General features: G+C 45.8%; 1 long non-coding RNA gene across 1 annotated transcript; it reads right to left on the bottom strand.

The window, feature by feature from the left end:
• Positions 1 to 6613: 6613 nt before the first annotated feature.
• Positions 6614 to 22845, bottom strand: LOC138285359 (uncharacterized). Its single transcript, XR_011201575.1, has 3 exons — positions 22739 to 22845; positions 22321 to 22372; positions 6614 to 6824 (listed from the first exon to the last, which is right to left on the bottom strand). It is a non-coding gene; the product is annotated as an uncharacterized lncRNA (long non-coding RNA).
• Positions 22846 to 22849: the final 4 nt, after the last annotated feature.

Raw genomic sequence — 22849 nt, 5'->3', positions numbered from 1 at the left:
CAAAGGGTCCACTGAAAGGAGATACGTGGCCTGAGTCACAAGCAAGGAGAAAGGAAGTAAATGTTGAGACAACAATCAAGGAAGAAGTAGATACGACAAGGAAAGAAGACCTGGGTGAAGGAGAATTAACCGGAGATCGAAAGTTGAAAAGAAAGAGAATAGCAAGTCGAAGATACGCAGGTCCTGAATGGGCATATGCAACTACAAGTGAATGGCAGAGAGAATTTTTGTCTTTTTGTTTTGATCAAGACATTCCAGGTCAATATTTTGGTACTTGAAGGAAGCTAATTAACTGAACTGTTGAAACATATTGAGAAAAAAAGTGCAAAGAGAAAAGAGACTATCTAAAAGTAACCAGAAAAGACTTTGATAACCTTATTTGACTTTTCATAACCTGATTTTGAAAAGCTGCTAAACTGATTTTTGACAAACCTAGTGATTTTTGAGAAAAGGATCCTGGAAGTGAGACTGAAAGCTGTAAATAACTGCTGAAAGAAGATTATATTTTTGATTTTGCTGCATAGTTTCTAAATGTTCTCTTCTACTTTCTGATTCTTTACAGCTCATGAGTAACATTAGTCAGCAGGTTAGGAAGAACAGGTGCTGTAAATACATGAGTATTGGTTTGGCAATTGGTGTGTGTGTTGTTTTTCCTGAAATTGATTTTGGGTATGACTGTTCTTGATAAGAGTAAAGCCAACCATACTTCAGCTTTAGAGACAACTACTGCATGAACTGCAATAGAGAGGTTTAGGTTAGATGAGAAATATCTGCATGTAGGTAAAGCCCAAGGGGAACTTTCTTCTAATGTCTTCTATCGCTTATTGAGTGAGTATGTTGAGACGATGGATGTGAAAAAAAAATTGTGTGTGCACAGATTCATTCATCAGTCAAAGAAGAAGTTACCTATTATAGTTTGCCTCTTACTTATGGAATATGTTGTAGTCTGTTACTAACCAGATTCTATAACCAGGAGCACATTCAGTATTTTTTCTCTAATCATAACGTTGTGTTTTCGTTTGTCCCCATAATTAGGTATCTGAGTAGAATAGCTAAAGACAATGACATAGTATTTGTGAGAGGTTTCTTTGAGCCTACATTAACTTTTGGCACGGCTTATGCGCCTAGAAACAATCTGACATACTTGCTTACACCTTTAAAAAAGAGTTTCTTAGATCACACAGATGACAGGAGAAAGGCATTGAAGGAGAAGTTAGAAAAAGGTTTAGAGAAAAGCACTTACAAAAATGATTATGCTTTTAGTGCAATAAAAACACAAGGGAAATTAGCTTTAGCTGCGCAACATGTAGAGAAGCTTTGTGTATATAGTCTTAAATTTCGCACTGACACTTTATTTGTGGGAACGAGTGAATGTAGACATGTGTTTTTGATTCAGAGTAAATAGACATTTATGTTGAATGGACAGGATCCAGCGATTCCTTGTATATATATCATCTGTGGGCCAAATGCTTATACCGTTTCCAAAGGATGGTATGATACATGTTATTTGGGGATAGTTTTCCCCAAGATTTTTCAACTTGATGACTTGAAGAAATTTCTGAAAGTGACTGAGTTACATAATATTAGACAGAGGAGAGAGTCTCCTTCTGGCATAGTGGGAGATATATTTGGAGCAATGATACCTTCAGTAGGTGTTGTTCTGAATTTGATAAAGATTCAAAAGTTGTCTACTATTGTGGATAACATGCTGACAAATTTTTCAGGAGCCATACTCCTAATAGATACTGAAATAGCTGCGGAAAGAGCTATGGGCCAGATGTAGCAAACTATTTGCGACTCGCAAACTGCGAAAATCGCCGTTTGCGTCTCGCAAATGCGTGTTTGCTATGCAGAAATGCATTTTGCGAGTCGGAACCAACTCGCAAAATGCATTTCCGAGTCGCAGATAGGAAGGGGTGTTCCCTTCCTATTTGCGAGTCGCAGTGTTATGCAATTCCATGGAGTTGCAGTTACCATCCACTTGAAGTGGATGGTAACCCACTCGCAAATGGGAAGGGGTCCCCATGGGACCCCTTCCCCTTTGTAACTGGACCCTAAATAATTTTTTCAGTGCAGGCAGTGGTCCAAGGGACCACTACCTGCCCTGAAAAAATCAGAAACTAAAGGTTTTTTTTTTTTTTCTAAGTGCAGCTCGTTTTCCTTTAAGGAAATCGGGTTGCACTTTGAAAAAAAAAAACTGCTTTATTTAAAAGCAGTCACGGACATGGAGGTCTGCTGTTCCCAGCAGGCCTCCATCCCCGTGAGTGCCCAGAGTCGCTATGGGGGCGCAAATTGCGACCCACCTCATTAATATTAATGAGGTGGGTCTTTGCGACCCCATAGCGACTCGCAGAAGGTGTCTGAGACACCTTTCTGCATAGCAAATTGCGACTTGCAATTTGCGAGTCGCACGGACTCGCAAATTGCAAGTCGCAATTTGCTAGTTTCCTACATCTGGCCCTATGACTCTTCAGAACCGCCTTGCGTTAGACATCCTTTTAGCAAAGGATGGCGGAGTTTGCAAAATGCTTAATTCTAGGCATTGCTGTTCATTTATTCCTGATGATAGTAAAGAAATTTGAAGCATACCTACTAATATGACTTTAAAAAGTGTTGATTTGAAAGAGTTGAAAGAACCAGGTGTTTGGGAAAATGTTGGCAAGGGATTTGCTTCAGTGGGAAATTGGCTCAGCAAGATTGGGACAGGGATACTATTGAAAATAATACATGGGATATTGATTATTGTGATTTGCCTAATTGGAGCATGGGGAATATGTAAATTGTGTAAAGGGATTAAATTGAAGAAGACGAAGAATAATCAGAGGAGGGAAGAAATGAAAAGGGAAAATTCGAAAAGGGAACGAAAATATGAGGGGACTGGGATGGCAGACTTTTAGCTGATGCAAAATCTGTGTGGGAAGGTTTATTGTGATGACACATTTAGTCATCAGAGGAGGGACTGTTAACACAGAAGTTTTAATTATATTTATTAATGAATTTTAATGTATTATGAGTGTTGAATTTACATAGAAAATGTAATAACGTAGGGAAAAATAATGCATTCATTTGAATGTGCACCCACCAGAGTGGCCACTAGTATTCACCAAGTGTACTTATTAATGGCTTATTAATGTGAAATGTTGAACTCATGTTTGATTAATGTAGTAATATGTCATATTGAGGGTTATGCATTATGTATTAGCTTTATTAAATGTGGTCCTTAACTTAGCGAGGTCTTGGCGAAGTCGCACAGCCTCATGTTAAGCTGCATTTTCTTAGGCATTTAATAAAATGGATGCTTACAGAATTAAACTGGGATTTTCCACTGTGCAGGCCTATTGCTCGTAGCTAAACTCATTTCTTGTGAGAACTGCTTGCTAGAAGATAATGTACTTGCTAATGCAACATTGTTTAATGTAATATGTGTGAGACTGTCTTTCCCAGGAGAAGAGAAAGACCATACTGACTGAAGTATAAGCTGCAACAATATTGTTACCTGACGAGCCGGATGATGATAACAGTACGAAAGGAGCCAATCACCGACATGTGAACCATGTACTAGTAGAAATTTAGATTTTAAGTTTTAGTTTTATTGGACAAAGTGTGAACATGCAATCCCTTGACCAATTAGGATGTGGGAAGTAGTTTTAGGAAATCTAACTTAGCCAGACTCCACTGGGAGAAGACAGATCATTTGGCCATTTTCTATCTTGCCGTAAGGCCATTATTTTCTTGGCCATCTTGAGAAGAGACGTGCTTAACTTTATTGCTTAAAAGGCTTTGCCCTTTCGGAACTTTGCTGCTGAATCCTGATGCCTTGCTCACCAGACTGATGTCCTGATGACAAAGACTATCTTAGCTTGCCGATCCATATGAGGAGAGGTATTCTATCATTGATGTTGTTTGCTATGTCTATTTGCTTTTGTTTCTAGGTACCAGTTGCTATTTTGATAGAGCCATAGTTGGATGTTTTTTTCCAAATTTGTGTGGACTAAATTGTTTTGCATGAAGCCCAAACATGCTATGCTAATCTGGTATTAGTTAGGTTTCTCACTGATGAAGTTTGCTACATGAAATAACCTTTTATGTCTTTTCTTTGCTGAATCTAAATGTATGTAATATCATTTGCACAGTTATTCTTGTTATTAATTTGCACTGTATCTTTAGAATGTGTAGTAGCTCAAGCTTTGATTAGATTGTGATTCTTTCGCCGCTTTGGTCAGCCAGTGTTGTTTCTGTATGTTTATCATTTGATTGAGTTCCGTGACCTTAACATTGCTACTATAGGGAAATAAACATTCTAACTTTTACATAAAAGGTGTGGTTATTCATAACTGAAAGGTCAAGGTGTGCAACAATTACTGAGTCTTATTGATTACTAATGTTATTGATCCAAATGTATGGGATATGCGGTGGGAAAAACTCGAAGAGAGTCAAAAGGTTCATCAACCTATTCGCGTCTCCCTTGTAAGTTTACTTATTAAGGTCTGACACGCTAACATAGGCGTCAAGGCCATAATGAAGTGGGATGCTCTTGGTGGTTGGTTATTTCCAAGGAGAAGAGTGACATTCCCATGCCAGATTCTCACGGTGATGTTAACAGGAGAGTTTTGGTGAGTGGGGAAAGAGCAGGTAACAATACTCAGGTTCATAGGTCTTTTCTGAAGGTGGGTAAGACACAGTAGAACACCCAGATCCCTACAGAATCAAGTGTACAAGAAATTGGCGCAAGTGTTACTATTTCCAGGCCGGTACACAAAACCATGGTACCCATTCGCTTCAAGGACTTTGAGCTGAATTAATATTTTGATAAAGCTAGTAATACCAATTGTGCTATCCCTTTTGCATCTGTACTTCTTGTTGTTTATTGCATCTATACAGGGAGTGCAGAATTATTAGGCAAAGGAGTATTTTGACCACATCATCCTCTTTATGCATGTTGTCTTACTCCAAGCTGTATAGGCTCGAAAGCCTACTACCAATTAAGCATATTAGGTGATGTGCATCTCTGTAATGAGAAGGGGTGTGGTCTAATTACATCAACACCCTATATCAGGTGTGCATAATTATTAGGCAACTTCCTTTCCTTTGGCAAAATGGGTCAAAAGAAGGACTTGACAGGCTCAGAAAAGTCAAAAATAGTGAGATATCTTGCAGAGGGATGCAGCACTCTTAAAATTGCAAAGCTTCTGAAGCGTGATCATCGAACAATCAAGCGTTTCATTCAAAATAGTCAACAGGGTCGCAAGAAGCGTGTGGAAAAACCAAGGCGCAAAATAACTGCCCATGAACTGAGAAAAGTCAAGCGTGCAGCTGTCACAATGCCACTTGCCACCAGTTTGGCCATATTTCAGAGCTGCAACATCACTGGAGTGCCCAAAAGCACAAGGTGTGCAATACTCAGAGACATGGCCAAGGTAAGAAAGGCTGAAAGACGACCACCACTGAACAAGACACACAAGCTGAAACGTCAAGACTGGGCCAAGAAATATCTCAAGACTGATTTTTCTAAGGTTTTATGGACTGATGAAATGAGAGTGAGTCTTGATGGGCCAGATGGATGGGCCCGTGGCTGGATTGGTAAAGGGCAGAGAGCTCCAGTCCGACTCAGACGCCAGCAAGGTGGAGGTGGAGTACTGGTTTGGGCTGGTATCATCAAAGATGAGCTTGTGGGGCCTTTTCGGGTTGAGGATGGAGTCAAGCTCAACTCCCAGTCCTACTGCCAGTTCCTGGAAGACACCTTCTTCAAGCAGTGGTACAGGAAGAAGTCTGCATCCTTCAAGAAAAACATGATTTTCATGCAGGACAATGCTCCATCACACGCGTCCAAGTACTCCACAGGGTGGCTGGCAAGAAAGGGTATAAAAGAAGGAAATCTAATGACATGGCCTCCTTGTTCACCTGATCTGAACCCCATTGAGAACCTGTGGTCCATCATCAAATGTGAGATTTACAAGGAGGGAAAACAGTACACCTCTCTGAACAGTGTCTGGGAGGCTGTGGTTGCTGCTGCACGCAATGTTGATGGTGAACAGATCAAAACACTGACAGAATCCATGGATGGCCGGCTTTTGAGTGTCCTTGCAAAGAAAGGTGGCTATATTGGTCACTGATTTGTTTTTGTTTTGTTTTTGAATGTCAGAAATGTATATTTGTGAATGTTGAGATGTTATATTGGTTTCACTGGTAATAATAAATAATTGAAATGGGTATATATTTCTTTTTGTTAAGTTGCCTAATAATTATGCACAGTAATAGTCACCTGCACACACAGATATCCCCCTAACATAGCTAAAACTAAAAACAAACTAAAAACTACTTCCAAAAATATTCAGCTTTGATATTGATGAGTTTTTTGGGTTCATTGAGAACATGGTTGTTGTTCAATAATAAAATTAATCCTCAAAAATACAACTTGCCTAATAATTCTGCACTCCCTGTATATCGTAAGTTCAGGATATTTTAATTACTGTGTTATGTCAAAAGGGGTAAGATGATATAATGTTTATGTTATTAGTATAGCTTTATTTGTATTAGGTAATGAGAAATGTCCTAGCTATTGAGAAGGAAAGTTTCAATTATATTAAGGACACGGAGGCGAGGATTATGCATATATTTCTTCACTCTTTATTTTAACAACAAGTTCAAAGTTCGACAAGTCCACAAAAAACTACAACATCCATGAGACAACGTTCTCATGGTAACCATAGTTGAATCAACGCTGCTTCCGACTCTATGTATAAATATCCTTTGCCGCCTTCGTTCGCCCTCGACTTCACTGCGGAGGGAAGTTCAGAATCCTCAGGTTGTTGCCGCCTCTGATCCTACGAGAGCAACATCACATATTAAACGAAAGAAAGAGTTGTTTCAAAGAAAACTAAATAAATGAAATAAGCGTACTGGATAGATCGCATTTCCCTTCAACTCATATCAAATATATGAAACCATTATCAAACGAGCCATAAAGAGGTCTTGAAATCTTTATACAGCCATTGTAAACATAGATACCACCTCAACAGATGATGCTTCCAAACACCTCCCGGGTGGGAGACACATTCCTTGCGTAGGGTGGGATAATCTTCGCCTCCGTATCCTTAATAGATTTGAAACTTTCCTTCTCGATAGCTAGGACATTTCTCATTCTATGTCAGGACCGGAGACGAGGATTATGCAAGTTCAAAGCTTACTTACCACCAAAGAGTTTGCTTCATTGAATAGGCCTAAAATATAATTTTTTGAAAGTAGATTCTGATGGCCAATCCGCTGCATTCATGATGTCCTCCAGCCTGCCGCCTACCTGGACGGCTTTGGAGGTCATAGCACCCCTGGTGGAATGTGCCTCAAAGACCTGTACATTGATGCCTGCTTCCTCCAAAATCCATCTGATCCATCTAGCTATGGAAGGGGAAGAAACTGCCTTAAAAGTCTTCTTTATCGAAATCAATAATTGTCGTTCTCCAGGAGGCCAAAATTCGGCCGTCACCTCCTCATAAGTTTTGAGGCATCTCACCACGCACAGCTTCGGTGTGTGAGGAAAAGCTGGATAGGTTACTGACCTGATATTACACTTGGTCCGCCTGGATACCGTGAAGGTCACCCGTTTAGGGGGAAAAAATCCTTGCCAAGACATCCAGTGCTCAGAATTCTGATGCCCTTTTGCATGATATCAAGCATAGCAGTATAGCTAGTTTAGCTGACAACTCCTTCTGAGAGAGGTATTGGTTATCCTGCCACTAGGATGAGAGACGCAGAACCTGATTGACGTCCCATAATTCCGAGTACCTGGGTTCCGAAGGTCTGGATATTCTGATACCTTTAAGCAATTTGCACACCCAAGGGTGCTCTCCCACCGGACGATTCTGCAGTGGGGGATGACCCGTGATTATTGCTGATCTAAAGGAGTATGGAGCATTCTCCGCTAGTTCAGCAAGAAAGTTGATGATATCCGTAACCTGGGTCCCCATGGGATCGATATGTTTTTCCAAACACCAACAAACCCATCGATGCCATGCGGACCTGTACCGCTTACATGTCCTGGAGCCCATTCCTGTCTGATTAATTTCTCAGCGTCCTGTGAAAGTCGACTGTCCTTCCAGGGAGCCCGGAAATCTTCCAAGCCACCAGAAAGAGGTGGCCCTGAAGGACCAGAGGGTGATAGTGCCCTGCGAGGTCCCGGAGAATTGATGGAGAGTTCGGGAGAAGAATGGGGAAATCGCAAGAGAGTTCCAGCAGAGACGGAAACCACACCTGTGACCTCCAAAGTGGGGTTATCAGAACCACTGTAGCCCCCTGACAACGTACCTGGGCCGACACCCTCGGGATCAGAAGGAAAGGGGGGAACGCATACCCCTGGTCTCTCCCCTAATACTGCAGGTAAGCATCCACCGCTGCTGCACCCGGGTCCGGGCGCCAACGGAAGTAAATCGGTAACTGGGCTTTCAACCTGGACGCAAAGAGATCCACACAACACAGACCCCAACGTTCCATGAGTGCCTGAAAACCCACTCTGTCCAGCTGCCAATCGCTGGAGTCCCCTAGAAACCTGGAGTTCCAGTCCGCCAGAGTATTCTGGGAACCCGGAAGGTACTCTGTCATCATTGAAATCTGATGCTGGAGGCAAAAATTCCAAAAATCCTTTGTCAATTCTGCAAGGACCCGCGTGCCCCCTAGGCGATTTATGTACTGCACTGCGGACACGTTGTCCATCCTCAGAAGAACAACACAGGAGACTTTGTCCCAAGTCAGAGACCTGACCGCAAAGGAACCCGCCAGGAGCTCCAGACAATTGATGTGCAGACTGAGTTCCTGTGGGGATCCAGTGTCCCCTGAACGAGACATCCCCGCATCGGCCCCCCAACCCTGGCGGCTGGCATCTGAATATATGATGAGGTCCGGCGAGGCACCAAAAATGGCCCTGCCAATCCACGCCTCCATGTGGTCCAGCCATCATTGGAGTTCCGTTCTCACCTCCTGAGTAAGGGAAATGAGCTTGGAGTAAGTTAGACCGCAGCAAAGATGACGTGCCTTCAGACGTAGAAGAGCCCGGTAGTGAAGAGGGCCTGGAAAAATGGCCTGAATCGAGGATGAGAGAAGTCCCACTACTCTGGCTAGTTGTCTGAGTGAGATTCTGTTGAGTCTCATGGCCTTCGTCAGTTACTTCTTGATCTTGGAAATCTTCGAGCCCGGGAGGCTGAGAGAAGCTGACTGGGAGTCTATGAGAAACCCCAGAAAAGTAATCGACTGCGAAGGCGGGAGATCTGATTTCTGCTGGTTTACCACAAACTCCAAATCCTGGAGGAGTGGAATAGTCGCGTTGGATAAAAGTTGCGACCGAGATTGATCCATGAGGAGGATATCGTTGAGGTAGATTATTAGGCAAATCCCACGGGACCGAAGTTATTCCACCACTGGTTTGAGCAGTTTGGTGAAACACCACAGTGCCGAAGATAGGCCGAAAGGGAGGGATGTGAACTCAAACATCTGTCCCCTCCAAAGAAATTGGAGAAATCTGCGATGGGGTGGGAAAATTGGGATGTCAGGTAAGCATCCTTGAGGTCCAGATGAATCATCCAGTCCCCCTGGAGTAGAAGATCCCTGAGCATATGAATGCCCTCCATCTTGAAGTGCCTGCAGACCACCCACTCGTTGAATGCTCTGAGGTTGATAACTGGGCGAAACCCCTTGTCCTTCTTCTCTATCAGAAAGAGATTGCTCACAAAACCCCTGGGGTGAAGGACAGACGTGCATATGGACCCCTTCCGAAGAAGGTCGTGCACTTCTGAGTCTATCAGAGCAGAATCCGTTTCAGAAAAAGTCAGGGGTCTCGAAAAATGTTCCTGGACCGGTGTTCCCCAGAATTCTATGTGGAACCCTGTCACTGTCTGTAACACCCAGGAATTGGAAGTTATATGTGCCCATTTGTGCCTGAATAAACTTAATCTCCCTCCAATAATTTGAGGGAAAGAAAGGGTAAGTCTTACCAGAAGGGCCTCCTGGGGTGTTCTCTCCTCCGCGGGCATTCCTGCTTGTTCTGCTGTTCCTTCTACCCCGATTGGGGAAGAAGGCGCCTTGACGACCATCTCGCCATCCATTGTTTCTGTAACCATAGGAGTTGGGACCTTGCTGATAGAGGTGGCCGGAGGAGCGACCCCTGCCTCATCCGGCCCCTCCAAAAACCTTCCCAGGGAAGATTTTTTTGATAGAAGATTGCGCCTTGTCCAGTGCCGAAAAAATGGTGACAAATTTGCCCAGTTCTCTGACAAACGGCTCTCCAAATAAATTGCCATGGTCGACCGCCCCTTCCTCTGAGTTGGACAACTCCCCAAGTTTGGGGTCTATCTTAATGAGTAAAAAACTGTGCCTCTCAGCTGAAATGGCGCAGTTAGCATTGCCCAGGAGGCAAACCGCCTTCTGGGCCCATCTGGCCACGACATCCGTCGGCAGGGGAGTGTCTGTGCATCTGGCATGTTCGGCTAACTGAATTATTTGTGTTAGGGTCCCTAACACATCCAGTAGCTTGTCCTGGCAAGCTCTCCAGGACCGGTCAATACCTTTCTTAGGATCCTTGGTGTACTTTGTAAAGAAGGTACACATTTTCTGATCTATGTCCGGAGTCGCAGCAACTTTATCTGGTAAAGTAGGGCGTGGGCACTCGGCGTTGAGATGGGCCCGATCCTCCCGATCTTCCTTGTCCAGAGGCTGTTGAATCTTGCTGGCCACTTATTCTGCCACCTTCTGCTCCGGCCGCCACTCCGAGGATCTGGGGTGATAGATGCCCTCGGGTACATACATATCCGACTGGAGTCTTCTGTCTCCAGCAGATCTGGCGTGGTGGCCCCAGGGCACCAGGGGCGACCAGAGTCCTGGTCCTCCGCAGAGGAAGAGTCCCCATCAGGGTCCCCATCGACCCGTTTGGGTGACCCCCTATCAGGGCCCAATGTGTGGTGAACCGCGTCACCAGTCACTCTGGGCTGAGATCCCTCCCGGCAGGATGGGTGCTTGGGCGCACGCGCCCTCTTATAAAAAGCCTCAGCAAGGCGCTCAAAACTTTCTAGGTGCCCTGAGTTGTGCTTGCGCGATTTCTTGGGAGCTGAGACAGTCGCCGTCTTAGGTCCAGCCGCCGTCTCCCCAATCATGCCAGTCCCCTTAGACACTTTTTTCCGTTAGCTGCACCACACTCCTTTAATAGGGGGCAGGGCCTGGGCTACAGCCTGAGAAAGCAAGATATTCACCCCAGGGGGTAAAGTGCCCTGTGAAGGGCCCTCACCCAGGGACATGGCGGGAAAAAAATCTTGGTCCTGTGTGGACTGCATTGTGGGACTCAAAAGGACTAAGGTTGCAAAAAAAAAAACTGTAAGATAAGAAGGACAGCCCCCCCCCCCATGTATCTGTTGCCAAAAGCAAAATAAGGGACCTAACGGTCTCCTGACGCGCTCACAGGATCGCACGTGGTTCCCAAAGGGAGAGAGTCCTACTGCAAAGTGGTGTGCAACTTACCGCAAAGCGGTGTATTGTGGGGATTGGAGGGGTTAGTATGAGCCTAGACCCAAGGAAACCCCCTTTGCGCAGAATTTCTAACGATCGAGCGCAATCGCAAATCAAAATGCTAGAAACGCGTTGAAAAACACAGAGCGGCACGAAAGATTGCCCTCTGGTGTAGCCGATGTGTCACCATGTAACGAATCGGCGCTCGGGCTAACACAGCCTGCTGCGCGTGGTGAGCGTCATTAGCAACAGCTCGTAAAGAGTAAACAGTGCAAAATAGTGCCAAACACAATGCCTTATGAAAAGCAACAGACAATACGTTTTTCAAATATATATATACTCAATAGGCAGTAAAGGCAACTCAACTGACCCTGGAGCAGCGAAGAAAGAGGGCGAACAAAGGCGGCAAAGGATATTTACACACATAGTCGGAAGCAGCGTTGATTGGACTGTGGTTACCATGGGAACGTTGTCTCATGGGTGTTGTGTTTTTTTTTGTGGACTTGTTGAACTTTGAACTTGCTGTTAAAATAAAGAGTGAAGAAAGATATGCATAATCCTCGCCTCGGGTCCTGACACAGAATTCATGTGCATGTCACTTATAATGTTATTACTTGTTTGAGCTTCAAGTTTTGCCCTGGCACGCTGGCGCTACTTTGACTCCAAAGCGGTTAGTCAGAGATGTGAGCTGTGCTGGAGGCTGGCACCAGGCGTGGCCTCCCATTATATGTATTTTAAAAGTTGACTTTCAACTTACTGTGTCAAGTGGATCATCATTCTAACAACTCCCCAACAAACACAACAATGGTAAACAACGTACTACCAATACCAACATTTCATTAGATTTTGGGACATTAGTCGGCTAGGCACCTGTCAAGTAGTACACAAGTGGAGGAAGTAAGTATGATGTTTATTGCACCACTCCAGAGAAGCGTCCCACTCCTGGATCAGCAGGGAACAACTGCCGGACCGAGAGTGGAACGTTACATACATACACATCATAACAATGCACGCGTTGCCATGAACACGAAGTGGCAACCACGCGCGCACGACATAACACATCTCCCTTTTCTTAATAACCAAAATATATAAACATTCAAAGAAGAACAATAAAAAATAAAAATAATGAAATCTAAAGAACATTCTAAGAAAATAATGCAGATCTAATTTACATAGTCATCAAGCTATTTTGGTTTACATCTATTCCTTTTACATTTGGTAACATAGTTATCATCAAGTATATTTGAAGATGAAGACTTAGTTCCGGACTCTTTGAATAACATGTTACTGTTCAAGGAATTATTCTCCTCATGTCTATGAGGCTCGAAATCTAGGTCATTTTGTTCTACTACTAAATCTTGAGCCTCATGACCCCCACTCTCCTCATTGCTATTTGACCTACTCGGTTCAATTACTGGGTCAAAGTCCAGAAAAGTCCCACGCTCACCTTGGCTATTAGTAGGATACACCCACTCATTACCTTTTAATATGGCAATGCGTCTGAAATTCCAGACTCTACCATCAGATAACCTGACTGCATTTCTTAACACTTCAATTACCCTGACAGGTTTGGAATATTGACTTTCTCCCTTCCTGACCTTCCAAGGTTTCTTAGTTTTAACTAGCATCCCTACCTTTACACTATGGGTGTGCTTGTTACTACAATTTTGCTCAAATTTTGTTTGATAACGCTCATGGGTGTTACTTAATTTGTTTCTTATAACATCTAAGTCCATGGTAACTACAGGATCCTCAAACAACCAAGAAGGATTAACCTTAGTTCTAGCAATTCTCCCTCTCATAATCTCGAAGGGAGTACATCCAGTCATTTCATTTAACGTAATACGATACATCCACACTGTTTTAAGGACTTGTAATTCCCAGTTCTCATCCGCTATACCTTCAGATTGAATTGCCCCTTTAAGCACTCTGTTAAATCGTTTGATAAAACCATTGCCACTGGGATTGTATAAAGAGGTAGTACAATGTCTAATTCCAACTCTACTGAAATATTCCTTAGCTTTTTTTGATGTAAATTATACTCCATTGTCTGTGATAATCCTGGAGGGAATACCTTCATCAGTAAAAATCCTGTCTAAAAATTTTAGAACAGCATCAGAGTCTACCCCATTTACAATTTCAACAACCGGCCATTTTGAAAAAACATCTATAGCTGCGATTATATATTTACTATTAATGCCAATGGGACCCATAATATCCAATGCAATGACTTCCCAAGGATTCTTGGGGTTACAAGAAAAGTACTCATTGGGTTTCAAAGTTTTTAGAGATTTGTCAGCATTAGCACATTTTACACAATCTCTAACACACCTTTCAATGAAGATATCGTAACCAGGCCACCAAAAGAATCTTTTAACAGATTGTTTGGTTCTAACGATGCCTCCATGACCCTCATGGCATTGTAAAGTAATATATTTCCTAAGGTTAGTCGGTGGAATAGCTCTATCACCCCTCCATAGTATACTTTTGAAGTGAGACAATTCGTTCCTAACTTCCCAAAAATTCCTCAACTTAGGGCTCAGATCTTTCTTCTCTGGCCATCCCTCAACCATGTACTTCAGAACTTCTTGAATTATAGCATCCTTGGAATACTCCTCAATCCACGACTGTTGGTTGATAAAAGGAATATCTTCATCGTGTAACCAGGCAATATGGTAGTCATCCCACTCAGATTCAGTTTCATGTTTACCACTTAAAGGCATTCTGGAAAGGAAATCAGCTGACACATTATCCTTACCAGGAACATAAGTTACATTGTAAAGAAAATCTTGAAGTCTCATGGATAATCTGGCAATACGTGCCGAAGCCTTGGCCATCCCTTTAGTGGTGAGTAATTTAACCAAAGGTTTGTGATCACTACGAATTTCACAATGTTTGCCCCAGACAAATGCTCTAAAATGCTCCAAAGCCCACACACACGCCAATGTTTCTCTTTCTATCACAGAATATTTAACTTCTGCGTCAGTCAGAGACCTAGAAGCATAGGCAATTAAATTTTCACTGCCATCACTCTTTCTCTGAGACAATATTGCACTCAATCAATCAATCAATCAATCACATTTATAAAGCGCGCTACTCACCCATAAGGGTCTCAAGGTGCTGGGGGGGAGGGGGTCAGTGCTCGAAGAGCCAGGTCTTGAGCTGCCTTCTGAAGGGGAGGTGTTCGGGTATGGCGCGAAGGTGACTGGGCAGGGAGTTCCAGGTCTTCGCTGCCAGAAAAGAGAAGGATTTTCCTCCGGCGGTGGTTTTGCGGATGCGGGGAACGGCTGCCAAGGCCTGACCGGTGGAGCGCAGAGTGCGCGGAGGGGTGTAGAAGGAGACGCGGGAGTTGATGAGTTTGGGTCCGAGGTTGTAGAGGGCTTTGTGTGCGTGGGTGAGGAGTCTGAAGGTGATCCTCTTGTTGACCGGGAGCCAGTGGAGTTTTCTCAGGTGTCCGGAGATGTGGTGGTGGCGAGGTATGTCCAGGATGAGTCGTGCTGCGGCGTTCTGGATCCGTTGAAGTTTCCTCTGCAGCTTGGTGGTGATGCCGGCGTACAGAGTGTTCCCGTAGTCCAGGCGGCTGGTGACGAGGGCGTGGGTGACGGTCTTCCTGGTGTCGATGGGGATCCAGCGGAAGATCTTGCGGAGCATGCAGAGGGTGTTGAAGCACGCTGAGGTCACCGAGTTGACCTGTCTGGTCATCGAGAGGGAGGAGTCCAGGATGAAGCCGAGGTTGCGTGCGTGGTTGGTCGGTTGGGGAGTGCTGCCTAGGGCGGGGGGCCACCAGGAGTCGTCCCATGCGGAGGGGGTAGGGCCGAGGATGAGGACCTCCGTTTTATCTGTGTTCAGTTTCAGTCGGCTGTCTGTCATCCAGGTCGCTACTTCCTTCATGCCGTCGTGCAGTCTGGTCCTTGCTGATGTGGGGTTGTTGGTGAGGGATAAGATGAGCTGGGTGTCGTCGGCGTAGGATATGATGTCGAGTCCGTGTTTGCGTGCGATGTTTGCCAGGGGGGTCATGTAGACGTTGAATAGGGTGGGGCTGAGGGAGGATCCTTGGGGTACGCCGCAGATGATCTCCGTGGCTGCGGATCTGAAGGGGGGGAGGCGGACTCTCTGGGTCCTTCCGGAGAGGAAGGAGATGACCCATTCCAGGGCCTTGCCTCTGATGCCGGCGCTGCAGAGGCGGTCTATCAGGGTGCGGTGGCAGACCGTGTCGAAGGCTGCAGAGAGATCCAGGAGAATGAGGGCCACGGTTTCACCCTTGTCGGTCAGGGCTCGGATGTCGTCCGTGGCTGCGATGGGGGCGGTTTCGGTGCTGTGGTTGGCCCTGAATCCGAACTGAGTGGAGTCGAGGGAGTCGGAGGTTTCCAGGGCGGCGGTGAGTTGAGCGTTGACGATTTTCTCAATCACTTTGGCGGGGAACGGTAGGAGGGAGATAGGCCGGAAGTTTTTGAGTTCGGTGGGGTCTGCTGTAGGTTTCTTTAAGAGGGCGTTGAGTTCTGCGTGTTTCCAGCTTTCAGGGAAGGTAGCAGTGGTGAGGGAGGCGTTGATGACGTCTCGGAGGTGGGGTGCGATGATGTTGTCGGCCTTGTTGTAAATGTGGTGAGGACAGGGGTCGGAGGGTGATCCCGAGTGGATCGAGTTCATGACGCGGGTGGTTTCCTCGGTGGTGGTAGGGTTCCAGGCGAGGATGGTGGAGATGTCGTTTGCGGCTTCCGGGGGCGGGTTCATGTTGGTGGTCGTGAAGCTGTTGTAGATGTCGGCAATCTTACGGTGGAAGAAGGTCGCGAGGGAGTCGCAGAGGTCCTGTGAGGGAGGGATGGGGTTGGTTTCTGCGTCCGGGTTGGAGAGCTCTTTGACGATGCCAAATAGTTCCTTGCTGTTGTGGGCGTTGTTGTCAAGTCTGTTCTGGTAGGCTGTTTTTCGTGCGGTGCGGAGGCGTTGGTGGTGTTGGCGGGTGGTGTCCTTGAGAGCTGTCAGGTTTTCCTCTGTTGGGTTGAGGCGCCATGTCTTCTCGCGGAGGCGGCATTCTTTCTTGGAGTTTTTGAGTTCGGTGGTGAACCAGGAGTTTTTCTTGTGGTTGTTGGTGTTGGTTTGGGTCTTCAGAGGGGCCAGGAGGTTGGCGCAGTCGGAGATCCAGTTGGTGAGGTTGTTGGCGGCCTTGTTGGGGTTGCTGGTGCTGGTGGGTTGGTTCAGGGAGAGCGTTGCTGCGAGTTGTTCTGTGGTGATTCGGTTCCAGTATCTTTTTGGTGGTTGCCGGGTGTGGTGATGCATGGTGGTTTTCTTGAAGCTGAAGTGGACGCAGCTGTGGTCCGACCATGTGAGTTCGGTGGTGTGGCTGAAGGTGATGTGTTTGCTTGAGGAGAAGATGGGGTCGAGCGTGTGTCCGGCGTAGTGGGTGGGGGTGTTGACCAGTTGTTTCAGTCCCAGGTTGGCGAGGTTGTCTAGAACGGCGGTGGTGTTGTTGTCGGTGTGGTTCTCCAGGTGAAAGTTGAGGTCTCCTAGGAGGATGTAGTCGGTGGATGAGAGTGCGTGGGGGTTGAGGAAGTCTGCGATGTCTTCGCTGAACTTGGTGCGGGGTCCTGGTGGTCTGTACATGAGGGTGCCTCTTAGGGTTGTCTTAGGGTCGATGTGGATCGCGAAGTGGAGGTGTTCGGCGTCGGGAAGTGAGTTGTCGGTGTGGGTCGAGATGCTGATGGAGCTTTTGTGTGCGATGGCGATGCCTCCTCCGGTGCGGTTGAAGCGGTCTCTCCGGATGATTTTGTAGCCGTCGGGGATGGCTATGGCGATGTCGGGTGCCGAGGAGGGGTTCATCCAGGTCTCGGTGAGGAAGGCGATGTCTGGGTTCGTTGAGTTGATGAGGTTCCACAGTTCGATGGCGTGCCTGTGGACGGAGCGGGTGTTGACCAGGATGCATTCGAGGTTGCTTCCGGGGGCGTCGTTCTTGGTGGTGGCGGTGTGGGTCCGTAGGCAGGTGAAGCGGCAGTTGCTGCAGGTGAAGGGTCCGTGGGTACGTTTGGGGGTGGCGCGGTAGCAGCCCGGCGCGCGGCCGGGGTTGAGGTTGGCGAGGGTGGCGGAGTCATAGGTCAAGCGGGGGGCGCGGGGGCCAGGGGTTCGGGCACTAGGCGCGGTCCAGGCGCGGACGGGCGCAGACGGGCTTGCCTTAGGCGCGCCTTCGGCGCGCCAGCGGCGCGCCCGCGGCGCGCGTCCGCTGCGCGGCCTCGCAGCGGCCGCCATTTAAGGGGTAGGTGGGGAGGCGGGGTCAGCTGGGAGGCGGGAGGTGGGCGGGCAGGGGAGCTGGAAGCGGCAAAAAAGAGCGGCAAAAAAGAGCGGCAAAAAAGAGCGGCAAAAAACGGCGGGAAAAGCGCGGTAGGAGCGGCGGGAAAAGCGGCAAGACGGCGAAAAGGGAACAAGAGCCTACTAAAATCTACTAAAAAGGAGGGGCTGAGAGGGGAGGACGGCGCACGGCACTCGGGGGCACACGCACGGGATACAAGGAGAGAAAGGGGAATTTCAGTCACTCAGGGGCACACGCATGGGATACAAGGAGAGAAAAGGGATTTCAGTCAGCACCAGCACAAGCTCAAGCACTCGGGGTACACGGGCAAGAAGGGGGGAGCACACTCACAGGAGAGGAAGGCAGTCAGGGACTGGAGGCGCTGCGTGAGCAGGGGAGCGACCTACCCGAGGGTCAGTGGTCGCTACCTCTGCCTCGCAGCGGCCGCCATTTAAGGGGTAGGTGGGGAGGTGGGGTCAGCTGGGAGGCGGGAGGTGGGCGGGCAGGGGAGCTGGAAGCGGCAAAAAAGAGCGGCAAAAAAGAGCGGCAAAAAACGGCGGGAAAAGCGCGGTAGGAGCGGCGGGAAAAGCGGCAAGACGGCGAAAAGGGAACAAGAGCCTACTAAAATCTACTAAAAAGGAGGGGCTGAGAGGGGAGGACGGCGCACGGCACTCGGGGGCACACGCACGGGATACAAGGAGAGAAAGGGGAATTTCAGTCACTCGGGGGCACACGCATGGGATACAAGGAGAGAAAAGGGATTTCAGTCAGCACCAGCACAAGCTCAAGCACTCGGGGTACACGGGCAAGAAGGGGGGAGCACACTCACAGGAGAGGAAGGCAGTCAGGGACTGGAGGCGCTGCGTGAGCAGGGGAGCGACCTACCCGAGGGTCAGTGGTCGCTACCTCTGCCTCGCAGCGGCCGCCATTTAAGGGGTAGGTGGGGAGGCGGGGTCAGCTGGGAGGCGGGAGGTGGGCGGGCAGGGGAGCTGGAAGCGGCAAAAAAGAGCGGCAAAAAAGAGCGGCAAAAAAGAGCGGCAAAAAACGGCGGGAAAAGCGCGGTAGGAGCGGCGGGAAAAGCGGCGAAAAGGGAACAAGAGCCTACTAAAATCTACTAAAAAGGAGGGGCTGAGAGGGGAGGACGCCGCACAGCACTCGGGGGCACACGCACGGGATACAAGGAGAGAAAGGGGAATTTCAGTCACTCGGGGGCACACGCATGGGATACAAGGAGAGAAAAGGGATTTCAGTCAGCACCAGCACAAGCTCAAGCACTCGGGGTACACGGGCAAGAAGGGGGGAGCACACTCACAGGAGAGGAAGGCAGTCAGGGACTGGAGGCACTGCGTGAGCAGGGGAGCGACCTAAACCTTTTAGAGGCACCTAAACCTTTCGAGCTGGCATCGGTGGTAACAATGCTGGGCAAATTGGGATCAAAACCTGACAGAGGAACAGCATTAGCAATAGCTGTTTTAATGTTTCTGAATTCATAATCACACTCCTTACACCAATTAAATTTGCTACCGTTCTTGAGTAACTGTCTTATGTGGAATGTTTTGCAGGAAAAATTCATAATGTATTTGGAGTAAAACTCTGTGAGACCAAGAAAAGACTTTACATCATCTTTACAACTGGGTTCCGGCGCTAAACGTATTGCATCAATTAAATCAGGTTTGGGCCTAATTCCCTCCTCACTCAACACGTGACCCAAATACGTAACACTCCTGACAGCAAATTTGCAATTTGAAAATTTGACTGTCAAACCTCTTTCATTTAGGATACTTAATACATGATCCAACAATTGATCATGTTCGATTTTATCTCTGCCATGGATTAGGATGTCATCTTGAAAGCAATGTACGTTGGCCATGTTACCAAATAATGAATGCATGAGTCTCTGAAAAACAGCAGCAGCAGAGGCCAAACCAAAAGGCATCCTCTTGTATTGGAAACATCTAAAAGGAGTAATGAATGCTGTATAGTTTTTTGAATCTTGGTGTAACACAATCTGATGGTAAGCGGCCGAAAGATCAATGGTGGAAAACAGTTTTGCGTCTTTAATTGTGGAAAGCATTTCTGAAATGTGTGGTAAAGGAAACTGGTCAACAAGAATGTTGTCATTAAGATGGCGTAAATCAATACACAATCTAATTTTGCCATCGGAACGTCTAGCAACCACAATGGGAGAAACCCACTCAGAAGATTCAATCTTTTCTATAATGTCTGCACTCACTAAAGCATTTAATTCCTTCTCAACTTCAAATCTAACAGTTAAGGGTATGTTCCTTGCTTTGAAAATTTTGGGTGAAGCATTATCCTTGAGCACAATTTTGTGTACAAAATCAGTTAACTTGCCAATACTATCATTAAAGACTTTAGGGAATTTTTTTTTGAGGAAACTAGATCCAAATTCGCACACATCGACTACCATCACTGGTTCAGGATTATTGGGATCCAATATGATATCTAAACTGCCTTGATCTTGCCAACCTAAAATTGCAGGACCTCTCTTCGCAACATACAATTTGCATAAACTAGATCTATCCTTGAATTCAAACAAACAAGTGGTAAATCCCACTAAATCAATTTTCTCACCCGAAAATCCTTCAGGAGAGATATCAGGAAGGACCAAAATATCCCCTAATTTCTTTTGAAATTTATCAAACCACAACTGTTCATTAATAATAGTGTAAGGTGAGCCAGAATCTACATACATTTGAACTTCAATTCCACCAATAGTCATCATGCAAATAGGTTTCTTCCTGACTTTCACAGAATCAACATTTAGGACTGATTTGTCATTACTTCTGATGTTTAGAACAAACTTATTGTCATCATTTTTTTCCCATGGTAAAGTATCATCACACTCTTTCTCTACAAATTTGACTTCATTGAAAAGTTTCTTCCTACACACCTTAGAAAAATGTCCAACCACCCAGCATGAAGAACATTTCTGTTTTAATGCAGGACACGATTTGTTATTTGCTAAATGTGAGCTGCTGCCACAACGGAAACATTTAAGGTTTTCACTAGAAGTGCCCTTAACTACTTCTGTTTTTTTGCATGTATTCTGCCCTCGAATTTTAGAATGAACTTTATTTACACTCTCATCCAACTTAGATTCTTTGAGTATGACTTTAGCACTCCTAGAAGACATTTCAGCTTTCCTGACAATGTCAAGAATTTGTTGTAAACTAGCATCTCCATTAACCCACAACCTTTCTTGAACAGAAGAATCATTAACGTGCATAACAATTTGATCTCTGATTAATTCTTCTTGTAACTGTCCAAAATTGCAATCTAACGATAACGTTCTAAGAGCAGCAAGATAATCATCAATAGTCTCATCAATTTCTTGTTTTCTGTCAAAAAATGTGTATCTTAGAATACCAATACATACTTTAGGGGAAAAATAATGGTCAAAAACACTGATAGCACTATCAAATGCATTTTGATCCCCTTCTCCACCCCCAGCTTTAGTTGCTTGGTTGTATGCCTTTAAACCTTCTGCGCCAACACAATGCAAGAAAATCCTTTTCTTTTGTTGGGGAGGCATGTCACCTTGGATATCAATAGTATCAATGTAATTGAGAAAGAATGCTTTCCATTCTGGCCACTTCATGCAGGGAACGCCACCTGCAGGCCAGAACGATTGTGGAGGAGGAAGAGAAAAACTCTGGGCACACATATTGCTAATGCGTGCTACGAAGGTTGATCAGATAAGTTAAGTGAAGTAGCAATGACTACAATGGCACAGCGCGTGCACGCAGCAGAGTCAAGGTGTTTCTCCGTAGTTAATCGTCCTGCTGTGACCGGTTGAACTGCTTCAGAGCGAAAGCAGTAAATGGACGTAATAAATGTGGCGTAAAAAACCAGATGATAGAGAAAAAAAAAAAAAAAATCCCACAAGATTGTAGTAGCACGAAGGAAGAGTTCAATGAAAAGCACAGGACGTCCAACGACGGCATTCAGTTGACAGGTATCCACTGTTGCATCCACCGTTGCTAAATGATGTGCAACAAAGGCACAAGTCAAAAGGTATCCAAACAACGGGAAACACGCAATGAAAACTTCCAACAGCGGCAAATTCGCGCTATACAGCGCGAGCCATAAGTCTCTAAAAAAACAAATAAAAGGAAAGAATGCCGCTAAACTTACGGCACAGTAAAATTGAAGAGAAGAAGCCGTCAGCAGGAACAACGATGAAGAAGTGATGGAAAAGAAATCCAGGAGGAAGAAAAAAACAAAAACAGGAGACACTGTAAAAAAAAAAAAAAACACTGGAGGAGAACGAAGAGAAAACCTGGAATGCGGGTTCGGAGAGTGGTGCAGCTCGTCGCCACTTGTCAAGTAGTACACAAGTGGAGGAAGTAAGTATGATGTTTATTGCACCACTCCAGAGAAGCGTCTCACTCCTGGATCAGCAGGGAACAACTGCCGGACCGAGAGTGGAACGTTACATACATACACATCATAACAATGCACGCGTTGCCATGAACACGAAGTGGCAACCACGCGCGCACGACATAACAGCACCTTTGCTACATCAGCTGAATTACCTGTTTTGTCTTGTGGTGCTCTATCCTTAAGAATGGAATGATGAAAGGAAATCTACGAGAAACAGAAGTCGTTTAGAACGATAATATGTAATGTTAAGTAAACTGGGAAAAAGAAACAACGAAGCACTTTGGACACCCAAATTAATTTTAAATACTTTAGGTGTGGAAAGTACTTTTACAATTAACTAACACATATCTTTTTAGAGAACCTACGAATAAAATGTACACAGTATAATCAATTAAAAATATCACTACCATTAAAAACGAAATTGCTTGCGATGTTTGCTATAAACAAATCTATGCCTTAATTTCCATTTGCGATGAATGGGAAGGATCATTCCCCATTCCAAGATGGCCGTCACATTCAACCGATATGATCGATACTATGTCTCCTTCTAGGCAAAACAAATCGCAATACCTCACGTGCAGCGTCACGATAAGAGCTCTCATCCTGAACAGGGAATCCTCCCGTTCCCAAAATGGCTTCCTTTATTCCTCGATTCATGGCAGTGTGATCATAGAGCTAGAG

Source organism: Pleurodeles waltl, chromosome 3_1 (genome assembly GCF_031143425.1).
Source record: "Pleurodeles waltl isolate 20211129_DDA chromosome 3_1, aPleWal1.hap1.20221129, whole genome shotgun sequence".
NCBI lineage: Eukaryota > Metazoa > Chordata > Amphibia > Caudata > Salamandridae > Pleurodeles > Pleurodeles waltl.
Note: the sequence above shows the minus strand (reverse complement) of the source record. Positions and strands in the feature narration are given on the sequence as shown.